Genomic DNA, 22,105 nt, shown 5'->3' on the forward strand with positions numbered 1-22,105 from the left:
TCGGAGGCATATTTCTGCCTAGCACAGCAACGCGACGTATCCTGCCTATATATTGCACTCAGGGCGAAAATATGAAAATATGCGAAATACGCTCTTTTATCTCCGTAATCTGTACAAAATATACAGTCACAGAAAACTCAGCGCCCTTCCACTGTGTGAGGACGGATGACCGGCGAAGCTGTGTATGCGGGCCCCTTAACGGCGAAACGGTGTCCGCCGCGGGTCGGCACGACACTGCACTATCTTCGGGATCGGCGCATGTATGGGGAGTGCTTAACGCCTGCTTCACCTCCGCCGCGGGTTGGCCCGGCACTGTGTCATTGTGTGCGTACACACGGACACGATCCCGGGGGAACTAGCCTTTAACAGCTTCACTGTAAAATTATGTCGATGCTACACACATGTTATGCACATGCAGGTGAAGCGAAGTTTTAGTGAAGAAGCTGCCGTATATTAACATGCAAGTAGCGGCGATGCGCACAATTGTATTTACTTTACGCCTATCCAATGTGTAATCTTGGTGGTGGTGGTGGTGGTGTTGCCGCAGGTGAAGTTAGCCTTGCATACATTGCCACCATTGTTCCGCCTGAGCCTCCTATGAGTGCCACTGTGTGTGTCACCACGTGTCGAAGAGCCCCGTGTCTCGCATGAAGGCAATCAGCAGTCGTTGCGCTCTCTTCCTGATTTCCGCCGGCCCTCCGGGGAAAACGACGTGTTCAAAGGTCCTATGCGATAGACCATTCTTTTGCAGGTTGTCAACCATCGCTTTCCTATCTGTGTCAAACTGCGGGCATATACAAATGTCGATGTCGGCGATGTCACCACAGAAAGCACAGAACGGGGAAGCGCATCGTTCCGTCTTGAATAAGTAAGTGGAGTCGGTCCGTGGGTCACACGCTGGTTGTCGTGTCTGGTGCATGGGTCGCCCTAAAGTGAGTGTGGATTGCATTCTGAGGGGTCTGAAAAATCTTCGGCGCTTCTACTTTAGGGACACATGTGAGGGACAGGTATGCAAGAGCGTCAGCTTTTTCATTTCCTTCAATTCATACGTAGACTTATTAAGCTACATCAAGAACCTTCGCGTCGACGGCCTTTCGACACTCGCCGTCTTTATGGCCGTTGCCAAAGCATATGACTGTGCGCTTCACACTGGCATCGTCAACAGACTACAAGCCATGGGTGTCTCTTGACATGAATTTCTTAGAGAGCGACATGTTCAGGTTAAGCTCGGAAATATAATGAGCGAAAAGCGGCGCATTTTCCTCGGCGTCCCACAAGGAAGTGTCCTATTTTCCTTGCTTTATAGTATTGCCATGGCCACCCTTGCAGACGCACTGAAGGTAAGTTTGACGGCTGCTGAAACGTCCATCTACGCAAATGACATCTGCGTTTGGATCTCGGGGTACCAACACGAACGTTTGGCCCGGATAGCTCAATGAGCAATATCCATCATCGATCGTCACTTATCAACGTTTGGCCTATTTTTATCAGCGGAAAAATCTGCTTTCATGCTTTTTCTGGGAGTGAGGCGAAAGTCAACTCGCCTGTCACTGAATATTAGAGGCCATTCAATTCGCCATGCAACTATGTTCGATTCATGGGCATCACCATCGACAGCAAGCTAAAATGGCGATGTGCAGTTGAAAATGTTTTGGCTAGATCAGTGCAAAGACTCAACGCACTTCGTCGCATGGCAGGTGTACGTTGGGGAACCAATCTTTTGTCTATGCTTAATAATAATATTTGGGGTTTTACGTGCCAAAACCACTTTCTGATTATGAGGCACGCCGTAGTGGAGGACTCCGGAAATTTTGACCACCTGGGGTTCTTTAACGTGCACCTAAATCTAAGCACACGGGTGTTTTCGCATTTCGCCCCCATCGAAATGCGGCCGCCGTGGCCGGGATACGATCCCGCGACCTCGTGCTCAGCAGCCCAACACCATAGCCACTGACCAACCACGGCGGGTTTGTCTATGCTTAAACTGAAGGCTGTACCGATAACAAGCCGCATTCTTTATCGGCTCCTGCTGATATCCCCATCCCCGAGCCAATTCGAGCGCTTCGAGGCAGTGCACAGAAAGGGACTTCGCTTGGCGATGGCAGTTCCTGAGGAGGCTTCAAAGAAGGTCAATAATGAAGCGGAGTCTCTTCCACTCCGCCTTTTGACATGTCAGACCTTGCTGATGCAGCTTTTAAGGCTGGGGGAGTCCACCGCAGGCATGGCGCTTCTCCGGCGGCTAAGAGCAAAAAGTCGCCCCCATTTCCATGCGGCGTTGAACACCTTTCGATATTTAGGATAGAAGTGGCCTATAAAAGGATTCGCCTCGACCCGCAATGTTCTTTTTCGGACGTTACGTGCAGCCTCAGTGTACCCCACCTACCGGCGAAACGCTGCATTTCAACTTGCTTGTGCTAGACCACTTGAGCAGTGTTTCGAAGCCACCTACAAGCGTACGCAGAAGGGTCGGTGTGCGTGCACAAACAGACAAGTGCGCAGCGGCATTCTGCATACCTTCCCTTAACGTGTCATAGTCTAGCCGCCTTGATCGCGCGGTTTAGTCTACAACAGCAGAAAGTGCCGCCATTACCATGGCGTTGCGAAAACTACGCACTCACTCCGCACGAGACGTTGTGGGGCTGACGGACTCAATGTCGTCGTTACAACGATTACACCGTGGCCTACCTCGAGACAAGTTTCCAAGGCAATCTCTGGCTCTGATCCAAGTTTCAATGTGTAATCTTGTGCAATATTTATGTTTGTGCGCTGAACAAGCCAGAAATGTATTGGCCATGCAGGATTTATGTTGGTGAACTACATGATTCACAGCCTGTGCCGGAATGCCGGAGAAGTCGACCGAGCAGAGACGTCGACAGGATACGCCGGAGACGTCGACGTAGTGATGGCGCGAGCACGAAGGCGATCTCTGACGATCTGAGGGAAGAAGGATGATGAGATGCGCGTTTGCGAAGAGGCCTGACAGATATGTAAGTACATTTAAAGGTTCTCCTTTCCTTGTACCAATACTAAAGCCACATGCCCATTGTGGAGAGTTAAAAAAATATATTTTTTAGCTTGAATACCTGGAAAGGCAGCGGTGTCAAAAGTTTCAACTTTATGCTTTTTTTTTCTTTTCCTTTCATCTGGTTTGTATTATTGTATATATTCTGCACTAATTCTAGTACAAAACTTAGTTGTGAGCATTCATTTCCTTCCACCCTTTTTCGGTGACCCTTTATTTCGCCGTGACCCCAGAAAGAGACATGACGAGCCTTCTGCTAAACTGCAGCCTCAGCCGCATCAACTGCGTTAGCAACCACTCATCTCGCACTGAAATGTATACACAAAGAGCTCACGGCTTGCAAGGCTGGGCTCCGAGACGTAATTCTATGCACTCAGTCATTACAGAAAGCACCAGCACTGACAGTGATTGTGGCCGTAGTCCCCCATAGCTTCGTGTAGAGTTCACTATAGCGGGCAACCACTCAAAACGACAACGACGGACTCCTTATCAGTGTTGGGCAAAGTGAAATGTTTTTATATCAAAGCAACACTAAAAAACCCTACACCAGTTTTGGTAGATTAATCACTTTCGAAAACTCTTTGTTAATTGGCTGAGAGGTAGGTTAATAAAGGAGATAATGAAGTCCAAACTTCTGTTTCTTCAGTTTATCGCCAAAACTTCAGTGCCAGTACTTCAGTATGATATCACAGATTTCGAAGTAGTATTTTATCATATTGTGGCCGTTATAGTGCAGTGAAAGTTCTTAAAACTTGCTAAGTTCAGTCTTTGGCACCGTTAGAATACATTTAGGTCCATGTTTACTTAAAAACAATTAACTAAACCCAAGGATACAATATCAAAACCTACCTTCTTTTATATTAATTTCAATACCAAAAAATCGACACCAATGACGTCACGCTTCGTGCGACGCCACGAAACACGCCACCATTAAATCTTGCACTACTACTCACACAGCGTGCTGCCCATGACACAGGCTGCATACGGGCACTCTCCTGTATACCAAAGGCAATCTCTTCTCCGCTTGCGCTATGCGTTCAGGCGTGATCGAGTACACGGGGTCCTTCTTTCGTATTCGATGCGATCGCACTAGCCGTTCTACTCCAGATATTCCGAATGCTTGGGAAGTCTCATGATTTTGTGATTACTGGTGGTTCGTCGGCTGGACCTAGATGTGCTGCGTTAGCGTTTTCTTACATTGCGATAGTAGTCATAAAGTGGATGTGGGCTTGCTGCACTCGTCCCTTTTTATTGCACCATCGTCGGCATTCTTCCGTCATCGTGGCGTCTTCGTGGGGCCACTTCTTCATTTTTAGCATTCCCCTCACTACTGCCAAAAAAACACGACATTGCCCACAACCATTGGAAATCGAAGTCCTACCAGTAACGTCCTCGTGTGTATGCGATATTTATTTATTTATTTATTTATTTATGTAGAGAATACCGCAGGCCATCAGGAGGCCCTAGCAGGAGTGAATATATATACACTCAACTAATACAAAATACATGCAATTCCGATGAATCAATACAAAAACACCAGTATTATAACAGCAACAACAACAAATAAGGTAGAAAGTGTGATAACAAATACAAACTAAAAGAGGGTGCTTTTGCGCACCTATAAGCGCTCTAATAAATGCCAACGCTGAAGACCACCACAACTCTTCAAGCACCTAAAGGTTAGGTTAGCCTATACAATCAGGCTAGTAAAGAAATACACGAAATACTGCAACATATCTTATTAATGACTTAGTAACATACTTAATCATTAATTATAATATATTTTATTTTCTTCCTTTTACCTGACACCATGCTTATTTACGAGCATTGCCTTCGGAAAAACCAACGCTTCGTTCTTACTTTCTATATAAGAGCTTAAATAGAGACTGGAGGGACAGGAACGACCTAGATATGAATTATGGTAGCACACAAGTGACATAACAAAAATTGACAGTCACTTAAGCATGCTTATGTGGTTTTATTGCGAAAGCATTACGATTTCTCTAATTAAGTAGCTGCGTCCATGATACATGACGCAATACATTGTCACGTGCCCTTCACAAATCTACCTTAATCCACCTTGTTCTAATTTGTACCAATCTTAATCCATCTTAATACCACCTTACTCCACTTTTCTCCAATTTAACTTACCTTCATTCGCTTTACTTCACGTTAATTTACTCCACCTTCACTCACCTTACTCTCACTAGTTCTAACTTCAATTCACTTTCCTCTAATTAACTTTTATTAACCTTAATTTATATTTACCCAGAATTAATAGTAATTAACACTGTTATATCATTTACTATCTTCTGCATAACTATGATATCATACAAGCAGATGATGACGTCACAGATGATGATTATGATCTTTGGCACCATCACTTGATCGAGCCTGGTTTTCTGCCTTATGGTACCTATAATGATTTCGCAATAAAAGTTGCCAAAAAGACATTATTCCAAGCGTCAGAGCGGAACACGACAAGAGAAAGTGAGAGAGAGAGAGAGGCAGATAAAAGAGACGAGAAAGGCAGGGAGGTTAACGGAAGACAGATATCTAGTTTGCTACCCTGTACTGGGGAAGGGGCAAGGGAAGACAGAAAGATGTAAAAAAGAAAAAGCGGACAAACATTCAAAGAACGAAAAAAAAGGAAATAACACACACATAGGAACGCAGGAGTGTCACCGTCGTTCAATCAGATCGCTTGACCGGAGGAACCTCAATAGCGCCTCCATCGTCTTCTGGTGTGAAGATCGCGTCAGCCAGCACTCTTAAGATCGTCTGCTCAGAAAGCAGCCGGTCATCAAGGCATACGAACGCCGTCACGAGCGACTGTCTTTGGGAGCTGTAGAGAGGACAATAACAGACGATATGTTAGATTGTTTCCTCGTTGCTGCAACTATCACAGGCAGGACCGTCAGCCATTCCGATGCGGCAAGCAAATGCATTCGGGAAAGATACTGCAAGCCACAGTCGTCAGAGAACAGTTGGCTCGATTAAGGATTGTCCAGATGGAATGTGTAGCCGGAGGGATGGGTCCAGGCGCGCTGCAGTCAAGTATATCGGAAACCTGGCGTGTTCCACATTTATTGCGTGGCATCACAAGCTAGTATGCGAAGGTTTGTCGTTGCAACAGTTCTTGATAGCGGCATGGTTTCCTTCACGGTATCTTCGTGAGGCCTCCTAGCAGCTTCAACGGCGATTTTGTTGCTCATGATGCCGCCGTGTATTGGGAGCCTCCGAAACATGATGTCATGTCCTTTCTCTGCTAGCTAGTGATATACGTGTCTTATTTCTAACACAAGTTGGTCTTGTGGTCCACGACGTAGAAGGGACAGAAAATAATGCAGGGCTGCCTTCGAATCGATGAATTGCTCATGTTCGTGAGAGATATTTTCTTGGATCATGCGAAATGCGTTGGGAAGGGCAGCAAGCTCTGGAGCAGTCGACAAATATAACAGAAATAAGAACCAGATGGATGCGTTAAATAAAGTAAGAAAATAAAAATAGTGAAAAGAACTAAATACGAGACTCCCCGAGACAAATCACGCCGTATTTTTCGTCTCAAGAAAGTGAAGCAGTGCTTTCGTGACTGGGCGTTTACTCAGAGTTGTTGACAGGCGTGATAGTGTACTAGCGCTACGATGCTGTCGGCGTTGGCAGATATTGATTGCGTCAGATAATTTCTTTCCGCCGCGAAGCAGTCGAGATCAGTAGCAAGGAAAGGGTGGATTCTTCATAGGAGCTAAGTGAAAAACAGAATATGCGTCGATAGAAGCAATTTGTTCTCTCGAGTCTGTTTGCTAATTTAAGTTCACGCTGAGACAGGACCTGTCGGCTTATTACCAAAAAGGAACGCGAAGAAATTGCAAACTTATTCATGTCGTCTTGATTAAAATATTCGGATTGCTGCACGGCGTAGATTGCACTCGCGAGTGTTTATTGTGAACATCTGACATGTCGCATCTGACATGTCGTAAAGCATACGAACTGTTAATTCATGTCATATTTTAATGCCAATTCAACAGTTTAATCAGTTGAGAACCAAGGAACAGTTTGCAGCGCAAGAAACAAACGAACGAGCAGACAAACAAAAAAAAATAACTTGAAGCGCGTTTATTTTTCTTCTTTTCGCGTTGGTTGACACACGACAAAATAAAGGAAATAAAATAAATGCAACTAAGAGAACTAACGTGTATGAGCCGACACCCAAAGACGTCTCTGCTTAACCAGTTGTTAATAAAAAGACCCAAATACCTTTTCATGGCGAAAATGGGCTTCGTCCCAGGACATCTCCAAATGAAATAACACGCATATGGTTGATGCGGGGAGGAGCAAAACACTTGCGATTTTTCGTCGCCTAGAAAGTGCACAACAATCGCTTGCTCATGGCATATGCGGCGGCGGCGGCGGTGGTGGTAGTGGTGGTGGTAGCGGTGGTGGTAGCGGCGGCGGCAGCGGCGGCGGCGGCGGCGGCGGTGGTAATGGTACTGCAGGAGAGATTAGCTTGGCAGATCTGGCCACCCCCTGTTCAGCCTCAGCCTTTCTTTCCGCGCGAAATTTGTCGCCCTGTGTCAACAAGTTTTGTCTTTGTAGAAATATGAGAAGAATGCGCGACACTTCCTTGCGCGCTATCCGCTGTCTTTCAGAGAAGATTAACTGTTCTGCACGTTCGTGAGGAAACCCTTTTCTTCCCATACTGTCCAGAAGCCTCCTGCTTTAAAGACTAAAGCGCCTGCAGGCCTAGATGAAATGTACGTTGGCCAGTTAATCGCACTTCGTGCAAGATGGAGAAGCAGCTTCGCTGACTTCCATACATGAGTGTGGGCCGATCCTGTTCTGAATCTGTATAGGAGGATGGCTTCCGCGCGGCGAAGTCATTGTACAACACAGGACTGATGCGGTACGTGGTCTACAAAGGGAACGAAAGTGGCAACAAACTGTCTTTTAAAGAAGTTGGTGATTCACCAGAGCTCTCACTGTTGGTTGCTTTGAAAGGGCTTCCTCGATGAGGGCATCTGCCCTTTCGTTGCCAATGACGCCAACATGGAAACGCCATTGAAACGCCACTGAAACGTTGTCTTATTCCCTTAATCATTCTTAAGTGATGCCAGCGATTGACTACAGAACTTGTCTGGAGTCGAGCGATGAGAGAGTTGCTGAATTTACAGACTTCGAGTCCGAGGCTTTCTCTGCAGGTGCATTTTTCAGTTTGCGAAGAGCAACAGTGAATAGCTGCACTTTCTGCTATAGTCGAATAGACTACACGTTCCAAATGGCCAGACCATGCAGTACCGAGAGATGGTATCCAATCTGCAACCGCACAGCTATTTTAATCCACGCTGACCGTTAAGTCTGTGCGGACATGGAGGTGGTTGGCAAAATTTGCATTCAAGTGCTCGAGCACCAAACAGTGCTCCTCAGGAGAAGGCGCCAACCTCATTGGAGTGCAGCCCAGGTATATTAAAGTCCGGAATGATGTCCTAAAGCATCCAGTGTAGACTATTCAGGTCGAGGACTCTTAAAGCATTTTAGTGCAGCATAGAAGTGGAATTGATGCACGGGGATGTGCATCAATTCTGAGCAGAGCTTTTCTGGGGAAAACTTCACTCAGCCAGAGATGTTGGGCCAGCAGCGCTTGGGACGCCCCTAGACGTAAGTGAAAGAGACGGCCTCGTATATGCCTCTCTTCAAGGCCTAGAGGCCGTATATGGGAAATAACTCCGCTCTTCCCTGGGCGTTCCAAAGGCAGCCTCACTTGGTCAGGAATGGAAGTAAGCATGCAGAATTGCCCGTTCACGTGATCTAACCATCGGGATTATTTGCTTTTGATTTATGAAGTGGCACAAAAAGAGCAAGCACATAATCTTGCGCCCGCACCGTAATGCTGATGCACATAGATGGAGCGGATTAAAAGATTTGGACGAACAACAGATCCAGAAAGTCGACATTAAGCCGAACTGTCATTAGCGCTGCATGGCTATCCTGGTTAGGACTACAAATGTCTGTGTTCTTTGTATGACGCTCTTCGAATAGGTATATGTAGTCGTGCGTTAAGACTTAGACGAAACATTGGCAAAGAATAAAACGTCGAGAAAAGGATGAACCGGGGAGCGGGCAACTCATTCGACTTCCATCGTAGGTAGCAGAAGCATATTAATTAGCCGACATTAGCTAGTTAGCATGGGCATTATGGTGTCGTTGTGTCTCTGTTATCAAAAACCCAGCATTATGCCTGCCGGAACGGCTCTCCCAGGAATGCTATGCATTGTTTAGTGAAAATATCAAATTACCTTCTTTTTTCTGGCCGGTAATAAATATATGCACTAAATACTACAAAATAAAATGAATGTAAGCCGCACCCAAATTTGCTGCTGAGTGATCTTCTTTTACATGGCGCATACACACAGAAAAACACATAACATAAAACTAACAGTTGCGTCAGCGTGGGTAAGAAAATGGAAGTAAAATTATTTTAGGACCTTTTGCAAACGTAATCGTCGAAATTCACGACATTTCCAACGTTCGTCAAAATTCGAAGCACTGTCCGCGCAATGCCATGGCTAACTTCAGTCTTCCTGATTCGATACATCAACGAGAAGGATCCATTTTTTATTCAGCATGCTCGCAAATGACGCAATGAAGTATAGGCCGTTCGCTCTGTCACAAGCGGCCCTATAGGCTGGCGGACACAAAGAAATGCAGCAACCTTTCGTGGCTCCATGCACAGCAGATGCACGAGGTCATGATTACATGCAGATCTTCCACTGTCTCCATACCACTTCTCCCGAGTGCAGGGTAGCAAAATGGACGTGCGTCTGGTTAACCTCCCTGCCTTTACTCTCTTCTATCTCCTCCTCTCTCTCCACTGTCTAATAGGCCTGTTATATAATTTTCCTAGCACAGTCCGAAGGATAAACCTTTGATCTTCGTTGTGTAGTCGATGACCGCTCCTGAACGCTGTCTTTGTCGCAGCGGCACCTCATATTTCATCATACCCTAGCGATGAGCGCAAGCCACACGCGAAATCTACTTCTCGGTCATCGGCTGGTAGACGGTATTGCGACAGGTATAGCGAAGGCGACGCGTTGCGACAGCGTCCGATGTTCTGATCGCAAACACCCTAGAGACGCATCTACTTCAGAGCTTTGTTGAACAGCCAGCGTTCCGCCCTAATCCTTATTGACTTCACGAATGCATTTGTATCTCCCTTTCTATTGTCAGCCTATAAAAAGCTTTAAACTAAAATGTAACCCGAAAGGCAAGCATTCGGAAATTCTAATTTTTCTCATAGAAGGTTATTGGTCGTATGTGGCCTCAGGATACTTGATGCACTGCCGTAAGCTTGCATACATAAGACTTAAAAAGAAAAGGAAATATGTCTGGTTGCGGTAGACAACTTGCTAAGGGTAAGAAATTTACATATATAGCGTCGCGCGGCTCCGAAGCCACAATACAAGAAAAAGTGGAGGTGTGTGTGTGTGTGAAAACTTTTATTGTAATGAGGTCCGGAGGCTCGACTTCTCAAGCCAAGGTGGGGCGCTCCCACGTTGGCACTGTCAGGCCAAGCCTTTTAGCGACATCATGGGTCCTCTGGACTGCCCTTAGTTGGTCCTCAAACAATGGGCTTTGAATCCTTTTCTCCCACTGTGTCCATTCTTCAACGAGGTTGGGGAGAGTCCCGGCATACCCCGCCAGCATATGTCTGATTCCAATGATGCCATTACAATCATTGCAGTCCATCTTAATCTCCCTCTCTGGATATAGTTTATTAATGGTGTACGGTGTGGGATATGTACCCGTTTTCAATAAGCGCAGTGAGACTGCCTGAGCCCTGTTCAGTTTTGAATGTGGCAATGGGAATTGCCTGCGTCCTAAATAGTAGTGTTTGGTAATGTCATTGTATGTTATTAAATGACCTCTAGATTCCCTGGCTTGATGGTGAACGGCTCGGTTGTGACTGTCACGGTTAGCAAGTCCTCGTGACAAAAGAGGTACCTGATGACGGTATTTGTCCCGCAGTATTTGAATTAGGCTGACCGTGGAAATGATAAACGATGCAATGTCTGTAATAGAAGACCCGTCGTTGGCAGCTTGACTCAGTGGTGAAGACACTGATGATTCGCGGTCGCAAAAGTGGCGCAGTTTCGAATCGGTGGGGCCTCTTGCACCCTTTCGCGCCCAAATTTCTCGGTGAATGAGATCATTTCTAAAGCTCCATATTTCTGTTTTTTTTTACATCTATTGCGGCATTTTCACGTAAGAGAAAACAACATACGACAGAGCAATATAGGAAACGACAGGACGGATATTTTCTTCTGTGCGCTATATACCTGTTGCACTACAGAAATTCAAACATTGCTAGCTTTTCTGGTCATGTCTTCTACTGATATCCGTAAAAATAGCACGGAAAGTATATACGCTTTCTGTGAAATTCTTATGGATATTGAGCCAAAGAAAGTGTGTAAGGACAGTTAATAATAATAATATTTGGGGTTCTACGTGCCAAGACCACTTTCTGATTATGAGGCACGCCGTAGTGGAGGACTCCGGAAATTTTGACCACCTGGGGTTCTTTAACGTGCACCTAAATCTAAGCACACGGGTGTTTTCGCGTTTCGCCCCCATCGAAATGCGGCCGCCGTGGCCGGGATTCGATCCCGCGACCTCGTACTCAGCAGCCCAACACCATAGCCACTGAGCAACCACGGCGGGTGTAAGGATAGTTGGCTGGGCACGTGGTACCATTGGTCTACATATGAAAAATCTTCAGAAGCGATGACGAAGTTACACTACACACGTAATGTTCTCCGAGCAGGTAGAATCCAAGCAGTGGGGCAGCCTAACAAGAGGAATGAATGGTCGCATAGCCGGGTCTAGCAGGCGAGTGCCTTCCTCGGGCGCACACGCACGGCCGGGCGCTCGCAGGCCCAGCGGAGCGGGTGAGCGGAGGGGGCCTGCGGGCGCATTCGGCAGCGATGCGCGTCTAATTAAGCACCTCATCACGGGACCACGATTCCCGATAGCCCGCGAGACCGGCTGATTAAGAGGTCGCCGTTAGTGCCTAACTCCCGTTCCCCTAGCGCAGCCCTTTTCTGCTGTTCCTTGTCTCCCTTCAAATCTGGTGCGCTCGCCTTCCAGACACTGCCATTCATTACTTCCCGACATACGAAACGATATTTACCACCAAAATCAATTATGGTTTCTGACATTAAGTGCTGTAGGAACTCAATATCAAATGAAGTGATTTAACCTCCCACAGCACCCCCCCCCCCCCGGATTTATCTTGTAGTGGACAACGAACACTTGACGACCACTGTTTACTTAGCTACATAAGTGCAGGCACCACAAAAAGTACGCCAAATTTCACATACACACTCTATATCTATCGCCTGTAAGAAGAGACGTAGAATTCAGAATGTTTATGCAAAGCAAACTGCTGTGAATGAACACAGCAAGGAAATCAGGCAAATTAAATGAACGGTCGAGAGCTTCGACATAGGGTGACATGGCATCATGTGCTGGGGTAGGAAACGTGCACAAAACGTCTAGAACACGAACTGCACGCAAAATATTTTCTAATTTTACCACGCAACGACCGTTTAAGTCAGCTTTAATAAATGCCGTCTACTATCGCGGCCACTATGACAGACCACGCGAGAGTGTGGCAAATGGCCATGTCCGTGACCGACAATTACACTCTTTGGCTGGAATTGAAATTAGTGGCCGATTAGTGTCGCTTCGTCAATGGCTAGGACCTCCCCAAAATTGTGTTCCTTCGCTCACTTCTGTCAGAAAACTTCACTTTGGGCTGTGCTGAAGCGTACAGTCTTCGGCTAATCATTGCTACGCTAGATGTGTGTCTTTATCTGACATCAACAGGCGGTACCATCCGTATGTGCAATGCAGCAAACATCACGATGTTATTTCCTGAGGTCGACGATTTGCAGTTCTTCTCAACCTCTGTGCACCAGCTTTAACATTATAATCATCAGGAACGTGGAGCCGAAACACAGCGCCGCAGTACGCGTCAATGTACCACGCCGGTTAGAAACATGTTAGCCATCCCGACGCCACAGCTGTACTGTGAGGGAGGCGCCGTAGGGGTGGGAGTGGGGGGGGGAGGGATTCCACATTATTCTTGACCGCTTTGGGCTCCTGAACCTGCACCTAAGTATATGCAGACGAGCGTCTTTGCATTCTGCCCCCAATCGCAGTGCGGCTGGCGTGGCTAGAAATGGAACCTGGGACATTGTTTTGGGCAAAGAACGCTCCAGATGACCAGGAAAGTGGCCGGTGAAAACAATTTGTGCAGCTGCAGTATGCCAGCACGCACCGTTTTACTTTTTTTACCGTTCAATTTCAACCTCTTATCACTGTCGCCTCTACCATGCGAGAATGTTTGCCAGTCGTTCAGTTGTACAATTTTCTTGTGCTCACGCCCTCTTTTTAGGTGTGGCACCGACAAAGAGAAGCGCAGGGTTAGGAGATCTGCCTTTAACTTAACAGATGATCTAACAAAATAGCGAAGCGTATGCCCGTGAACCACTGTCATGCATAACGAATAAACACTTATCCAAGCAGGAAAGAAACAGTTAAATGTTATTTTAATACAATGCTGTGACTTTCCAATGTAGAATCGGCATTCAGAACCTAAAACAAGCTAATGGAGCCGGCAGTAAAAGAGACCCTCAGATGAGAAGGCACGCGAATGTAGAGTAAGGAAAGCAGCACCTGGACAGTAGTGAACACTGAGAAGTTGAGAAGGAGGCTCAGCCTTACCTTGACAGTTAGCAGATCTAGAAGTAACGGAATCCACAAGGGACAAGCAGCAACATCATTCCAAGGCGCAACGTCACGAACAGCGCGCGGTCACAAGGGAACTACCATGTACGAAGCAGCCTTTAGTGTCACGTCAACATCGAAAGGTCATTAATATCACCGCGTGCGCAAGCTTGACCGGAAGGATAGGCGTCGTTCAGCGGCTATTTAGGAGGCAGACTGAGGGAACCGCGAACAGAGGTTCTTGACTGGACGCAGTCCAAACTGCGGCGGAAGCGCGCAGCTTCAGTGCCTGAAGAGCGCAACGCGTCACTTCACGTAACACAGTCACAACATCCACACAGATCCGTCCTTGTGAAAGCAGCTCTAGCAGCTCTTTTGATCGCGTCTCTCTGGACCGTCACTTCGGTCACCCAGCGTCTCCTCGATGATGATTGAAGTAAAGGAGTGTGAAAGGGCCGGTGACAGGCGGTGGCAGAAAACGTCACGGCAACGCGCCCGCACGATTGACACTGCACAGAGCTGTCGGAAGAGAAAGGGGGCGGGCGCCGGGATGCCTCACAAAACTGTCGCAAAGGACAAAAGTCAGCGCTGCGTGGGCCGTCCCAAGAAGAGCGCAGACCTCGGGCTGCCGGCGACGACGGCGCAGCGCTCGGCGCGACTGTCAGCCCGGGCCTGATTTTCGCGCCGGAGGGAGAGGTGCACCGAGGGGCCGCCGCGGCTGTGGGCTCTGCGCTTATCGCGGCGGCGGCGGCGGCGCAGGCTTAGAGGCCCTAGCGCCGCGCCGTGGCTTGCGTCGTTACCAGGCTCGAGTCCGGAATCACGTGGTGTGCGGCAGGTTGAATGCGGCGCGACGGCCCCCTTTGCTCTGGCAATGCTCGCAGCTGCGTTGACAGAAACAGACAAAAAACGAGACTGCGGGGAAGTGCGAAGCAGTGCGGGACGCTCCTGACAAGAAAATGAAGTCCTAACCGATGCGCGCCGCGAGTGACTGGCCTGACGAAGCGACGTGAAAGGCTCGAGAGCGCAGAGCGGATGGCGCCTTCGAGCGCCAAGCACGATTTTGCAATGAAAGAAGCTCTGATTTGAGCGCACGGACAACGTCCAACGATTTCAGCTCCCTATGTCGCTTTAGCAAACAAAAGAAAGCCCTACGTCGAAGAGCCCGGGTCGGTGGCGAAGAGCCTTGCTCGGGCAATCTTGATTCTTACCGACTTACCATGTGATCCTTTTGCGACTTATGGTACGTACGGACAGGACACGAGATATTCATTTATTGGTGCAAATGCATTTTTAACTTGAATGGTTTGCATATTTCATTTTATTTGGACATAATCGATGCTTGGGGCACAGAAAAATTTCTTTTGAGGTTTCGAGCGACTCTGCGTTCATTGTTGTATGACGCAGATGACTATAGTGGATGTTATTTACGTTTTCCTTGTTCTCTTGTGTGTGTGTTCTTTTTGTTCTTTTTTTTTGGAGATTTAAACTGATTAAGAAATTTTGTGGTGCATCGAAGACAAATTGACTTGTTCAGATGAATTATACCTAAAAGGCCGGACATGCGCGACAAGTTGTGATGTCCAGACAGTTGATTAAAAAAACCACTAATTAAATTTCTTATTTCAATTCATGTAGGACACACGCGGAAATAGCGAAATCGATAGACAAGCACCAACTTCGACATAGCCGTCCTTAAAAGGCGCTGCGAAATACACTGGCTTTCCACTTACCAGTTTTACAGAGGCATTTCTCCCTGTTAAAGACAATCTTAACTGGGGCACCAATGAATTCTTTAGCAGATTTTGAGGACGAAGGTTCCGAATATTGTGTTCGTCTATGAATTTTTATTAAGCAGACATGACGTCACTAGTGCTAGGCTTCAAGTTCGCGATTGCAGCATATCCCCTAAAAGGTACGATGAGAGAATTAATTACATAGGCCTGTTGTGCATGTTAGAAATATAAATGATCGAAGCATGGAAGGGAAACTCTTTCCCTGTGCTTAAGGCCAGAAAATGAGCAGCTATACCTACGTAGCAACACAAGCCCACGGAACACGTGTGCACATAACGTGGCATCATACGACATAAGATATACCTATAAAAAATCTTCATTGTAAAAACTACTAATGTGACCGTTTACTTTGTAGACCCTTTAAAGGGCAGAGAAAGTGGTAAAGGTAAAGAATGTTTCCTTATCATTGTGTTCTGAGTGTCAAGTAAGTTAGGACTTGGGGAATCTAAACAAATAAATTTATCAGCGATGCATTCTGCTTCCACAGGTCATGCTCGATATAGTTATGTGCTTTACTTCCGCACATTGGGTAACGACTCTCCAATAGTCTACGATTTTCCAGTACAAATTTTAAAAAAATGTCTTTGCCCGTAAGGTCAGTTTAATATTGGTGCACAAACATTCCTGTCTCTATATATATCTCTGTATCTTGAAAGCATATGGCACATGTGAGGTGTTCAGTTGAATATACGTGTTGAGGGCATTGATTGATTGAAAACATCTTTATTTGTCGGATATTCGTAGAACTCGTGGGTGGGCCGCCTATTCCGGTAGCCCACTGGTTACTACTGCTGCGCTGGCCCTCCCCACCAGCCAGTGCTGACGGTCAGGATCATCGCTGAGCAGAATAGCCTCCCACTGCTCTTTTGAGGGATTTGGAATGGGGTCAACTATGGGATTAAATTGGCAAGCCCACACCATGTGGTAGAGGTTAGCTACCTCTCCACAGTGTGGGCATTGCGGGGAGTACAGTGTAGGGTACCACTGGTGTAACTTAGCTGGCGTTGGGTATGTATTAGTTTGGAGTCTCCTAAGAGTGTTCTCTTCCAACTTATCGAGGGATTTATGTGGTGTTGGGTACTCCTTCCTGGCTGTTCTGTATGGTGCGAGATGGTCAGCATACACTGCTAAAGCAGTTAGGTCCCAGCACTCTTCACGGTCATCAGGGGGAGACGCCCGGTATAGAAGAGCTCGGGCATGCCTGTGAGCGGCTTCGTTTCCTCCTGGTAGTTCCAGGTGACCGGGAAACCAGATGACTGAGGCTTGGCTGGGTGGATGCTTAGTCAGCAATGACAACCCTGACCTGTGAATTAATCCATTATTGAAGTTGCGACAGGCGTTCTGGGAGTCAGTGAGCACAACGGCGTTGGGGTTAGATGCTATAGCTAATGCAATAGCTGCTTCCTCTGCGTGAGTGGGGTTGGATGTTTTCATCGAGGCGCAATTCACCATCAATCCTGAAGGCGTTGAGACCACAATAGTCATCACTCCATTCTTTGGCCCTGCGGCGTCCACATAGAAGGTGTTAGGTCGCTCGTCCCATTTCTTCTGCAGGGCTTCCCCTCTTGCTTTTCTCCTTTCGATGTTATATGCGGGATGCATGTTCCGCGGAATGGGGTACACGTTGATGCGTCTCCTCACATCACGTGGTACCTCTTCCCTTTGGTCTATCGTATAGGGCAGATTAATGTGGATCTTTTCGAGGAGATCTCTACCTGGTTTTGTGAGTGCGAGCCTATTGAGTTGTGAGAGGTATTGTGCTTCCCACATCTCTTTGAGGGTATTATGTACTCCTAGAGCCATGAGCTTTGCCGTTGGCGTGGAGTTTGGTAGCCCCAGTGCCGTCTTGTAGGCCTTCCGGATCAGTGCCTCCAACTTTTGAATTTCCGACTTGGAGAGGTTAAGGAATGCCGTCCCGTACAGTATCCGAGAAATCACGAAAGCCTGCACCAAGCGGATGGCGTCCCTTTCCTTCATGCCATGGTGCTTATTTCTGATACGATGCATCATCCGGAGGATTTGCTCGGTGGATGTTGTAAGCTTCTTCATAGTGCTGGTATTCTGTCGCCCCTGCGGGATATACAGCCCTAGGATCTTGATCTCCGTGGGTTTCGGTACTGAGTGGTTGTCTATATACACCGTGATGTTCTGTGCCAGGGGTGTCCTCGGGTTCTTCAGGATGAGCAACTCGGACTTTTCCGGCGCACACTGGAGGCCTCTTTCCCTGGCGTACTGGTCCACCGTGTCCGCTGCTGCTTGAAGACGCTCCTCGATCTCGGCGTCACTCCCAGAGTTGCACCAGACAGTTATATCATCCGCATACAATGTGTGTTTGATACCCGGGATTTCGGAGAGAAGGCCTGGTAGATCTTTCATAGCCAAATTGAACAAAAGGGGTGACAGTACCGCCCCTTGCGGAGTTCCTCTAGGGCCTAGAGTGATGGGATCTGATTTTATTCCACCGAAGTTTATAGTGGCTTGCCTTGCTGATAAGAAGTTTTTGACATAGTTGTAGGTTCTGGCGCCACAGTTGGTGTCGGCGAGGCTTTGAAGAATATTTTTATGCAGAACGTTGTCAAACGCTCCTTTCAAATCAAGTGCCAGGATGGCCCTTGTCTGTGACTTGGGTGGTGTCTCAAGGAGATCCTTGTACAGGTACAAGAGGGCGTCCTGGGTCGATAGGTGAGGGCGAAAGCCGAATTGAGTGTTAGGTAGGAGGTTGTTCTCTTCTAAGTATCTACTGAGTCTCGTGTTGATGACTCTCTCTATGAGCTTGCCCAAACACGAGGTCAGCGATATCGGTCTAAGATTATCCAGTTTAAGGGGTTTGTTCGGCTTCGGAATGAAGCGAACCTCGGCCGTCTTCCAGGATATTGGTAGCGTTCCTGTAGCCCAATGCTGCTCGTTGAAGCATTCCACCAGCGAGGTGATGGTGTCATCGCTGAGGTTAAATAAGAGCTTTGCTGTTATTTGATCTGGACCTGGAGCTGCATTTTTTCTCATGGCCGCAATTTCTGCTTTGATCTCTTCTTTCGTGAGTGGGATGTCCAGCTTAGCATTCGGCAGCCCAGAATACTCCGGTTGTTCCACGACTGGGTCCGTGCACAGATACCTGGTCTTGAGCTTTTCCATCAACTCTGTGTCCGTACCCGGGATGGTGTGTACAATCTTCGTGAGCCTGTCTTTAGTGGCCGACTTGCTGCTGCTGGGGTCGATGAGGACACGCAGGAGCTTCCAAGTCTTTGACACACCTAGCTTCCCCTGAATACCATCGCAGAGCGTATTCCAGTTCTGTCTGGCCAAGGATATGGCGTAGGATTCTGCCTTTTTGTTTATCTCATCTATTTTTTTCCTTAGTTTGCGGTTAAGCCGCTGTCTTCGCCATCTCTTTGTCAATGAGTGTCTTGCTTCCCATAAATGTAGAAGGTGCGGATCGACCGCTGGGCAATCTTCTGTCGTGCAGACCTCTTTCGTAAAGGCTTTCAAAGCTTGCACCTCACCCTTAACCCATTCCTCTAGGTTTGTAATAGGGTTTGCAGTAGATGCTCGGGCCTGTCTCCACCTGTCCCAGTTCGTAATTCTTGCGATACCTATTTTGCGTTTGCACGCGTTTGTGCTTATCTCCAGAGTGAGGATGAAGTGATCGCTTCCCAGGTGGTTTGAGTGTCAATTGGAATATGAGCTATGGTAGGGGCAGCTTTCATTCACAGCTTAAGCAATTTTTACGCTCGAAAGTTTGATTGCGCCCCATCCTAACTTACTGTATGTGTGATGAAAATGAGTATTATTTAGCTCAAAATATGGAACTTAATTATTATTGGTACCAGAGAGCGCATTCCACAGAAGATTCTCGTGGCCTTGGAATGCTCACTAGTAAGTTTTCGTACATCTGCATTTTTTGTGCGTTATTATGCCCAAAACTTCCAAGTGATAAAGCTGTTTTTACATTGTTTGATCCTAGCGTAATATGTGGGACTGTGTCAGGGACATTGCTTTTGGTTTATATCAAACGACATCTGTTTTTTCGGTATTTCCATTGAATGTACGCTCCATGAAAATAGCTTCCAGTACATCTTATTAGCTTTAATGGCTATTAATGGTGAAATGGGCGTTCCTGCCAACGTCTCTCCAGCCGATACAAACGAAAGTACATCTATAACTTCTGTACAAGAAGCCACTGCACTGGTTTATATGCAAATAAGCTTTACTGTGGCTGTCAGGCATAACGATGATGAAATGCTGCTTGAGTCTTGTGAAAGAGCGGATTTTTATAAAAGAATGTGCGTACAACTGAAGTCGGCTAAAGACAATACGAAAACAAAGTTAATAAATAAGATGACTGCTGCTTTTCTGAAACACTTTAATAGAATATTCCTTTGCCTTTTTACTGCCTGAGAGAGCTGTAAGCATGATAATAGCATGTCTTTCTTGAAGAGGTCATTCGTATTCTTTAGCCGCAAGAAAGTAAGCGTGATTTAGTAAATCAAGACAAAAAGTTCAATCAACTACAATGTGGTCGTTTTCACTCAGAGATCTAAGAAAGACAACAACCGTATATACTCTTGAAATGGACGCTTGTAGCACGAAAATGCCGTTAATATATCAAGTGAATATCAAGCGTCTTATGGCGCTTACCTCTTTCATGGCACTGCATCATACAACAGGGGCTTACACTTCTGTAGCAGGTTACAGTTAGCAAACCAAAGCATTAATTAGCTAGCTTATTTACAGCTAGCCAAAAAGCTGAGCCGGGCACCCGGAAATAAACGAGATGCAGAGATATATGCTCGGCTGTCCGCAGGGTGGCTATTCCCGTGCGAATGGGTAATAACAGTAACACATGTGCCTGTCACCTGGTAATCACACCCTCACCATACAGGTAGAAGCACGTTCCGTTTCCTTCTTTGTCTTCGTATCTTCTTCTTGTTTCCGCGATGGCTAACACTAGTGTTTACAGCAGTGCCGTTACAGCTTGCTCAATGAATTAGTTACGCATCTCTGGCTCCTTCTCCAACAGAAATATTTAACGAAGCAGAAGGTTGCATTTCTCAATGCGCAGTTTCTGTTTAACATTCACTACCACATGCAGACGGCAACTGCTGCCATACTTCACGTGATTAAGCGGTTCTGTTGAAAGAGGGGTTTCGCTTTTCATAGCAATGCAGCATCCTCTAGCACAGGCCTAACTTTCTAGATGCCATAGCTCTGAAAGCTTTCGTGGTTCGTCGCGAATTTACCAAACGCATACATTACTATCCCTGAAACCAGGTTGGCTCCGAACACAGAAGGCGCTTAGGCACCCATCTGCTCTCACCAGGCACGTACCCAGGATTTCTTCTTCGAGGGGGGGGGGGGGGGGGGCAGGCAGTTTTACTAGTACAACTATGAATAATGCCCACCATTCGCCACAAGTACGCGTAAATCCACAAGAGGGAATTGAAATAAGGTGTACCTACAGGAACGCCTGTGAGATACACCACTCCTTTACTTGGCAAACAGGGAAGCACATCAAATGGACTCGCGCATGACAGAAGCGCAGGAACAACGCAGCCAAGCACAAATAAACAAGCGAAAGTAAAAAAAATAAAGATTTCTAGTAGCGTTTTTTCAATTAGCCCTGAACGAATTATTGAGAAATATATATGTTTCCGGAACAATCACAATTCTTTTGGATTCCTCGTTTACTGCTCTACCAACTTAGTGCCAAAACCAACCCGTGTTGTTATTTGGGAAGTTGCGTAACGACGCGTGATCACCAGTGCCGTGTAACCGCGTAGGGCACAGGGCGCTGCGGTTTTAGACGTACTGCGCCCACCGTGGAAGGTTAGAAAAACACTCACATTAGCACAGCAGAGAAGTGGCTACGTCAGGCGACTCCACTGATAACTGTAGAAGCGTTATTCAAAACACACGGAATTATTCTCCACTTCCGGTGGCCTTTTCTCTACTTGCTTTTTAAATAAAGAGATGTTGATCCATATATATTTTCACAAACAACAGTTAAATTTGTTAATTTTCGCTTTTCCTTCCTGTTAGGCTGTTCCTTGGCTCTCTCCCTAAGTAGATCGCTTAATTTCTCAACCCTTTGCGACACTTCTTTTTCCAGTTGCCAATTTTGCACAGAAAGGTCTGTACAATTAGGGAAAAGCCAGAAGACGTAACGGGTGAGAATCATATTATTTATGGTTTCACCGGTTATTGCAGGGTCTGATGATGGACGCTGTTTCGCATTATTTTATTTTCCACCTTATGTAACCTATATCGTGGGTATATGCTTCCGAGGATCTGCCAGCGTCGCGGCGAGCCGTCACTCGAGGAAATAATGAAAGAAGAGGAAAGGCTTAACGCAACTGGCGTTTTCTCCGGCCGCAAATCGTTCCACGAGCATACAGGCCCCTTTACTACGAACCGAATCCCTTTCCTCGCCCCTGGATTAGTCTAAAGAAAGAAGGTTGAACTAACGAAGCAACAGTGATGCGCGTGACCGTTGAATACATGGTAACAA

The 22,105-nt window shown here is 46.7% G+C and overlaps 1 protein-coding gene across 1 annotated transcript in view; it reads right to left on the bottom strand.

Annotated features, from left to right (window-relative positions):
* LOC142571532 (kin of IRRE-like protein 3) overlaps positions 1-14,657 on the bottom strand; it is a 231,932-nt gene extending 217,275 nt beyond the window's left edge. The window contains exon 1 of the mRNA XM_075679963.1: positions 13,805-14,657. The gene's annotated coding sequence lies outside the window, so the exon portion shown is untranslated. The remainder of the gene's footprint in view (positions 1-13,804) is intronic.
* Between the last annotated feature and the right edge of the window lie 7,448 nt (positions 14,658-22,105).

This window comes from Dermacentor variabilis, chromosome 2, assembly GCF_050947875.1.
Source record: "Dermacentor variabilis isolate Ectoservices chromosome 2, ASM5094787v1, whole genome shotgun sequence".
In the NCBI taxonomy this organism is placed as follows: domain Eukaryota; kingdom Metazoa; phylum Arthropoda; class Arachnida; order Ixodida; family Ixodidae; genus Dermacentor; species Dermacentor variabilis.